The sequence below is a fragment of the Myotis brandtii genome, unplaced genomic scaffold (genome assembly GCF_000412655.1).
Source record: "Myotis brandtii unplaced genomic scaffold, ASM41265v1 scaffold223, whole genome shotgun sequence".
Taxonomy (NCBI): Eukaryota; Metazoa; Chordata; class Mammalia; order Chiroptera; family Vespertilionidae; genus Myotis; species Myotis brandtii.
Genome location: NW_005358369.1, coordinates 1,400,908 through 1,408,325, shown reverse-complemented (window position 1 = coordinate 1,408,325; position 7,418 = coordinate 1,400,908). Strand labels below are relative to the sequence as shown.

At 43.9% G+C, this 7,418-nt stretch overlaps 1 long non-coding RNA gene across 1 annotated transcript in view; it reads left to right on the top strand.

Annotated features, from left to right (window-relative positions):
- LOC106726069 overlaps nucleotides 1–3,804 on the top strand; it is an 8,606-nt gene extending 4,802 nt beyond the window's left edge. The window contains exon 2 of the long non-coding RNA XR_001362083.1: nucleotides 3,550–3,804. This is a non-coding gene — a long non-coding RNA (uncharacterized LOC106726069). The remainder of the gene's footprint in view (nucleotides 1–3,549) is intronic.
- Nucleotides 3,805–7,418: the final 3,614 nt, after the last annotated feature.

The following is a 7,418-nucleotide window of genomic DNA, read 5'->3' as shown; positions in this document are numbered from 1 at the left end:
ACATATACATACATATACACACTAGAGGCCTTATGCATAAAATTTGTGCATGGGTAGGGTCCCTAGGCCTGGCCTGTGATCAGGGCCGATATGTGGAGCAACTGGTGGGGCGGTCAGGGCCCCCCCGCCCCCGCTGGCACCCGCCTTGGCTGGCCTGGGGCCTGTGGGCTGTGGGCAGATCCTGCATTGAGTGTCTGCCCCCTGGCGGTCAGTGTGTGTCATAATGACAGGTTGTTCGGCCATTCCATCAATTTGCATATTAGGCTTTTATTATATAGGATTTTATTGATTTTAGAGAGGAAGAAAGGCGGAAGAGAGATAGAAACATCATTGATGAGAGAGAATCATTGATTGGCTGCCTCCTGCATGCCCCACACTGGAGACTGAGCCCACAAACCAGGCAAGGGAATTGAACCCAGGACCCTTCAGTCAGCAGGCCAACGCACTATCCACTGAGCCAATTTAATTCCTCATGAGGACACAGGACTCAGATGCCTCCTCCCTCTCGGTGCTCACTCTTCTGAGCCATATTAGACAGATGTGAGTGGAAATGGGTTTCAACATTACCCAGCTGTGAAACTTCAGACACAGTGACTGCCCTAAGGTTTTGTTTAATTACATAAAGCAATGAGAATATCCATTCCTAACTCATGGGTCATTCGGAGGTCTGAGTTAACATGTAAGGACCCAGGACATCAGCTGATACGTAAAGCCTTTTATAAATATCATTTTCCACCCCTATTTGGACCCATCTTTTGATTTATTTGTAGAGGTTGTTGCCCAAGAGTGAGTAAAACATTCCCGCTTGCCATCATGGCTTCTTCTTGTTCTCCCGTCGTGAGATTTCTGATGGACAGAATTGGGGCATTCCATTCGGAAACATTGCCTGGATTTGACATTTTCGCACATAGTCCTGTGAACAAGGGAAAACAGTATGATTTCCTAGCTTGCTTGCCTCATTCCAAGAATTTCTCTTGAACTTGATCGTCAAGTTCCAACTGGAACCAGAGTTACTGTAACAGCCTATTTCAGAAGTTGCTTTTCCCAAAAAGAAAATGAGTCAAGGAGGTTCATTTTCTCATGACAATCTGGTCTTCAACGAAATGCACTCTGCTCTCAACGACTTCTAATCGTCCTATATTTGAACCCATCTGTGAAAGTTAAAAAAAAACAAACACAATTTTTAAAGACACTTTTTAATTGAAAACAAGAAGTGTGTGCTATCCTGGGAACAGAATGACCTTCAGAGTAACATAGGTGAGGATTTCTCCTGCTGAGGAGCTGTGTTACCTTAGACAATTTCCTTACCCTTTCTGTGTCTGTTTTTCACAACTGGAGAATGAGAGTGATGCTCCCTTTCTCGTTGTGAGGATTAAAAAAGTGATGATGTAAAGGGCCCCCTCGCAGACATGCAGAAAGAAGCACCTCAACAAATGGTTGGGATGGGTATTGAGCATGTGCGAGCCTGGTAATTTCATCAGTGGGTCACCCACACCAACTCTTCTCTGCCCAGAATGATAAGTGTTCATTGCTCTTTGGGTTTTCCAAGAACTGGTAGGGACTTTTCACTGTTTCATTCCAGGGAGGCCTGAGATAGCCGGTGGGAACCTGGAAGTTCCATTCGTAATGGGTATCATTAGTAGACCCTGCTTTAGGTTTTTATCCCTTTTGTTTGTTGGTGTTGTTTTAAGTAAAAAGGAATATTCTCTCCATCAAATACAGGTATTGTGGAGAAATCAAATTTTAGGTCGCACATAATTTCCTTTGACTGCTTCTGTCCTTGCTTATCTGGTCTTTAAAGGTCTTCGTTGGAACATGCCAGAGCACCTGGGAAGTCCCGCTGGGCTGTCCCTCCTTGATGAGCTGCACTGTGAAAGGCAGCAGCAGGTGCTGGTTCTTGTTCCTCTGAGTTTGAGGAGAATTAAACTATTCTCTGAAGAACAATGTACCTTATTGAATTACTGTTTTAATAGTGATTTTGTTGAATATGTCATCATTTCTCAAGACATTTTAATTTTTGTTATCTAGCTCACTTCCTTTTTAATGTTTTTAATTGAATTTATTGGGTGACATTAGTTAATAACATTATATAGGTTTCAGGTATACAGTTCTATACCACATCATCTGTATATTGTATTGTGTGTTCACCACCCCAAGTCAAGTCTCTTTCCATCACCATTTATCCTCCTTTTCCCTCATCTATCACCCCCCAACCCATTTCCCTCTGGTAATCACCATACTATTATCTGTGTCTTTGAGTGTTGTTTTGTTGTTGTTTTTTGTTAATCCCTTCACCTTTTTCACACAGCCCCCCATCCCCTCCCTTTGACAGCTGTCAGTCTGTTCTCTATGAGCCTGTTTCTATTTTGTGTGTTAGTTTATTTTGTTCAGTAGATTCCACATATAAGTGAAATCATGTGGTATGTTTCTTTCTCTGACTGGCTTATTTCACCTAGCATAAGATTCTCCAGGTCAAGTTCTGGAAGCAGCTCAAGTGCCCATCAGTAGACGAGTGGATAAAAAAGCTGTGGTACATTTATACAATGCAATATCACTCGGCCATAGAAAGAGAAGGAAATCTTACATTTTGCAACAACACAGATGAGTCTAGCTCACTTCTTTTTTTAAAAATATATTTTATGGATTTTTTTACAGAGAAGAAGGGAGAGAGATAGAGAGTTAGAAACATCGATGAGAGAGAAACATCGATCAGCCGCCTCCTGCACATCTTCCACTGGGGATGTGCCCGCAACCCAGGTACATGCCCTTGACCTGAATCGAACCTGGGACCTTTCAGTCCACAGGCCGACGCTCTATCCACTGAGCCAAACCAGTTTCGGCCTAGCTCACTTCTTAACATGTCTCTTGGAAAGACAAGCTCTGATGTTGACAAGCATATGCCTATGATGCTCCTTGAGTCCTTCATGTCACTAAGCTGGGATGGCCCCTGAGTATTGGCTTCATTCTAATGAGGTGGCTTTCGGCTGGGGTGGAGTATTCCCAGACTGTGCTAGTGATATAATCGGTGGCTTTCATGAACCATATGTTTGTGCTAATGGCTTTTCTACAGACGGTGATATGCTATTTTAGACTTTTTTTTTCCACACTGGTCTTCCTCCAAAAAATAAATTAAAAGATAAACTAAAAAGATACTTATTTCAGACTCCTGAGAAGAATCCGTAAGTGTCAGCCCTCGACTTTCTTTCTGACATCCCAGCTCCTGAAAGGACCCCAGGATATCTTTTCTGAACAAGGCTTGTCCCTGCGTCTGAACCACTTCTACTTAGGGCGAGAATGTCACCTCAGCCCCCAACCCCAAAGGAATTCTAACTGAGTGGCAGTAAGCCTGAGATGCTGGCTCCGTCACTCCTTAGCTCTTTGAATTTTGGCAAATTACTTCATGTACCTGTGCCTCAGTTTCCTCATCTGTAAAAGGAGAATGATGCTACTTCTTCTAAGAGCTTATTTTGAGGGACAACCTGGGTATTACATGAAAAGTGCCTGACACATAATAATCTCTCATTATTATTATTTTTTCTCTTCTTCCAGGTGGCCTATGTTGCTGAGTCAAAACGCAGGGACTCTGCCCCAAGCCCGTCCCCATTCTTTTACGAAATATGATGACTTGAACGCTGGATCAGACTTCACGGGGCCATCCTGGGCCTCCCCACTGCTTAGTGAATTTGGAAATTTATTTGATCTGCAACTTATGGTTGTAAAAGGACTATCACACCACCACTAGCAGTGTAAAGATTGCATGAGCTAATTCATGTTCAATGTTTAATAAAATCTGTGGGCAATATTGATTTGCAATGATTTCTATCAAAATGCATGTAAACTGAGTGATATATAGAAAAGTTTGACCTGACCGGTTTGTCTCAGTGGTTAGAGCATCAGCCCATGCACCAAAAGGTCATGGGTTCAATTCCAGGTCAAAGGCATGTACTCTGGCACAGGTTGGGGTACGTGCAGGAGGCAATCCATTGATGTGTCTCTCTCACACATCGGGTAAGGATTTTTTTTTAAGTTCATAAACAACAATATGTTGCATCTGCCTTTCAAGAACCCAACCTTTGTGCCCATCTGCGAAAGTTCATTCTTTCATCCCTGTAGCACTCAGCTTGCCAATTTATTCACTAGCCTGCGGTTTGGTTTTGTGCCCGTGTTTTACAGGCCCTGATTCTGGGCACTGAGCCCTCCCCTTGGCTTTGCAGTCTGGAGAGAGTGGGCATCAGCCCCGAGGTTCTTATGGGTTGCCACAGAACATCAGAATTCACCTCCACGCATGAAATACATTGAAATGTGGTAAAGTGGAACTGCTAAATAAATATTCATAGAGCGAAATTTACTCAATGAATGTCTGTGCCAAGTGAATGCGCATACAATAAAACCTCATTGGACAGGTACAGAACTTAACCAGGTTATACAATTCATTAACCAGTGAGTACACTCATCCAGTGACAAATTAATCAGCTTCCCGGGTGTTAAAAATGAATGCGTAAATGGCTTATTATGCTGATCTTTCCTCACTGCAGACTATTCAGATGGGAACATTGACTGCGGAGGGAAGGAAGGGGGTTTCTCCTTTTTCACTGCCTTCATGATACCCGGAGGCCTCAGCAGAGTCTTTCATGTAAATTGCACAGTAGGGAAAGGATACATATTTTTTTGTTTTGCTATTTTTGTGTGTGGTGTGTGGTGTGTGTGTGTGTGTGTGTGTGTGTGTGTGTGTGTGTGTGTGTGTGTGCTTTAGTTTGTTTTTAACATTTCCTAAATGTCAATGACCACATTTCATTTTCATGGGATCCTAGCGGGGACAGGAATCATGAACTCATTTTAATTGGCTTGAACAGGGTCACAGGCCACACATTGCTCAGAGACCAAGGACTTGACCCTGGCTCTGGTTGCTTAGCCTGGCTGTCAGCTTTCACACAGAACAACTGGAACAATGGGAGCAGGCGTGCCTGATGGATGGTAGCCAGACTCAAAACATGAATCTCTTCCACAGGCATCTGCATAGTTCACACACTTGCTGCCCAAACCTGCTTCCTGAGATACCATTCTTGGTATTCTGGACAATTGTATTGTCCTTGTGTCATGAGCAAGACGTTTGTGAGATGCCCACAGCAAAGCACTAATATTAACATGGATTTATCCCACTGGAACCACTGGATGTTAAAGTTAAGGGGAACCCAGAGGCCTTCTCCCTCAATACCAGCTAGAAATAGTTGGGTTGGTTTTCTAGAATAGAAGCAAAGTGAGCACATAAGGAATGCCAAGGTGGCTGTGGATCACAGGCATTCAGAGTATCCATGCCCACTCTCCTCAATTCCTCATATACAAGGAAAAGAAAGTCCTCCCTCCTTTGATTTTTATTGGCCAATTTGAGTGGCTTGAAACAAAAAATACTTTAACAGGTGCCTGAACCTGAAGTAGCAACTGTTATTGGTTGAAGTGTGACAGCCAAATACATGTGTGAAGTCCTAATGCCCAATACTTCAGAATGTGATCTTATTCAGAGATCGGATTTGTTCCCAGGTAATCAGGTTAAAGTAAGGTCATTAGGGCAGACCTTGGTACTATATGACTGGTGACCTCATAAAAAGGGAACATTTGACACAGAGATAGATACAAAAAAGAAGGGAAATGATGTGAAGAGAAAAAGGGAGAAGAGGCCAAATTCATTTGCTAGGTTGTCATAACAAAGCCCTACAGACCAAGTGGCTTAAACAACAGTAATTTATTTCCTCAATGTTCTGGAGGCTAGAAGTCTGAGGTCGCAGTGCCAGCAGGGCTCTTTTCTTTGGATGCCTCTCTCCTTGACTTATAGATGGCTGTCTTCTCCCTATGCCTTCAAATGGTCTTCCCTGTGTGAGCACTAAAAATAATTATCATAAATGCTTCTAAACAGAGCACTTGTATCCATGCTTTAAACATGTTTCATATAAGATGACTCAACAGCTTGCTCTCTCATCTTCCTGTATATGCTCCTGTCTACCCTTCACTCCTCAATCTGAGCGACAGATCATTATCCTGCACTTGTGCTCAGTGTATCCCTGCTAAGTCTAGACCAACTTCTGCACTCCTTACTATGTGCTATAGGTTGAATTGGGTCCTCCCAAATCCATATGTTAAAGTTCGGGTACCTTCGAATGGGACTTTATTTAGGGATAGGATCATTACAGAGGAAACCAAGTTAAAATGAGGCCACTGGGGGAGCCTAACCCAGTATGACTGGAACAAAAGGGAAAATTTGGATTCAGACAAGCATGATGGGAACACTGTGTGACAAGACGTAGGCAGAAGAGGCTGTCTACCAGCCTGGGGGAGGGGCCTGCCATAGATCCTTCCCTCACCGTCCTCAGAGGGAGTCAACCCTGCCAACACCTTGATTTTGGAGTTCTAGACTCCAGACCTGAGTAGGTCCTCAAAGATTTATGCTGTTTAAGCTGCCCAGTTTGAGGTATGTTTTTACAATGGCCCCAGCAAAAAATGAATGCAGCAGGCTCCTGCACCTTGTCTCAATCGGCCCCTACCTGCCCTAATCCAGCCTCGTTCTTGACTCCCCAAACACCAGGTTCATCTCACTGTGAGCATTATCTTGTCTCCAACTGTCAGCCACTCCCAGAATGCTGCTTGCCCTGGAGCAGGCTATTAATAAACCCTTTTGGAATGGATTTTACGTAGATTTCACTTGCAAAGAGCACAGGTTGGAGCAAGGAATCTTCAAGAAACTCATGGAAAGGCCTACTGGCCCTGCCTAGATCACTCATCAGAATGACGTGTGTGCTCATAGGGGCAGAGATAAGGTCATTCTGAATCTTACAAACAATGTCAAGAAACAGCTCTAGGACATGTGATCAACATGGTCTTTGCTGTTTCATTTGCATTTACCATTGGTTCTTTTTTTTAATATATTTTTTTATTGATTTCAGAGAGGAAGGGAGAGGGAGAGAGAGATAGAAACATCAATGATGAAAGACAATCATTGATCGGCTGCCTCCTGCATGCCTCAGACGGGGGATCAAGTCTGCAACCTGGGCATGTGCCCTGACTGGGAATTGAACCATGACCTCCTGGCTCATAGGTCGATGCTCAACCACTGAGCCACTCCAGCCTGGCTACCATTGGTTCTTGATAACTCATCACATAGGAAACATTTGTCAAAGATAATTAAAACAATTATGTTTTATTTTTTAACTAGAGGCCCTGAGCACCAATTTTGTGCATGGGGGGGGGGGTCCTCTCAGCCCAGCCTGCACCCTCTCCAATCTTGGACCCCTCAGGGGATGTCCAACTGCCGGTTTAAGTCCGGGGATTGGGCCTGAACCGGCAGTTAGACATCCTTCTCACAATCCGGGACCACTGGCTCCTAACTGCTCACCTGCCTGCCTGTCTGACCTCCCCTAACTGCCCCC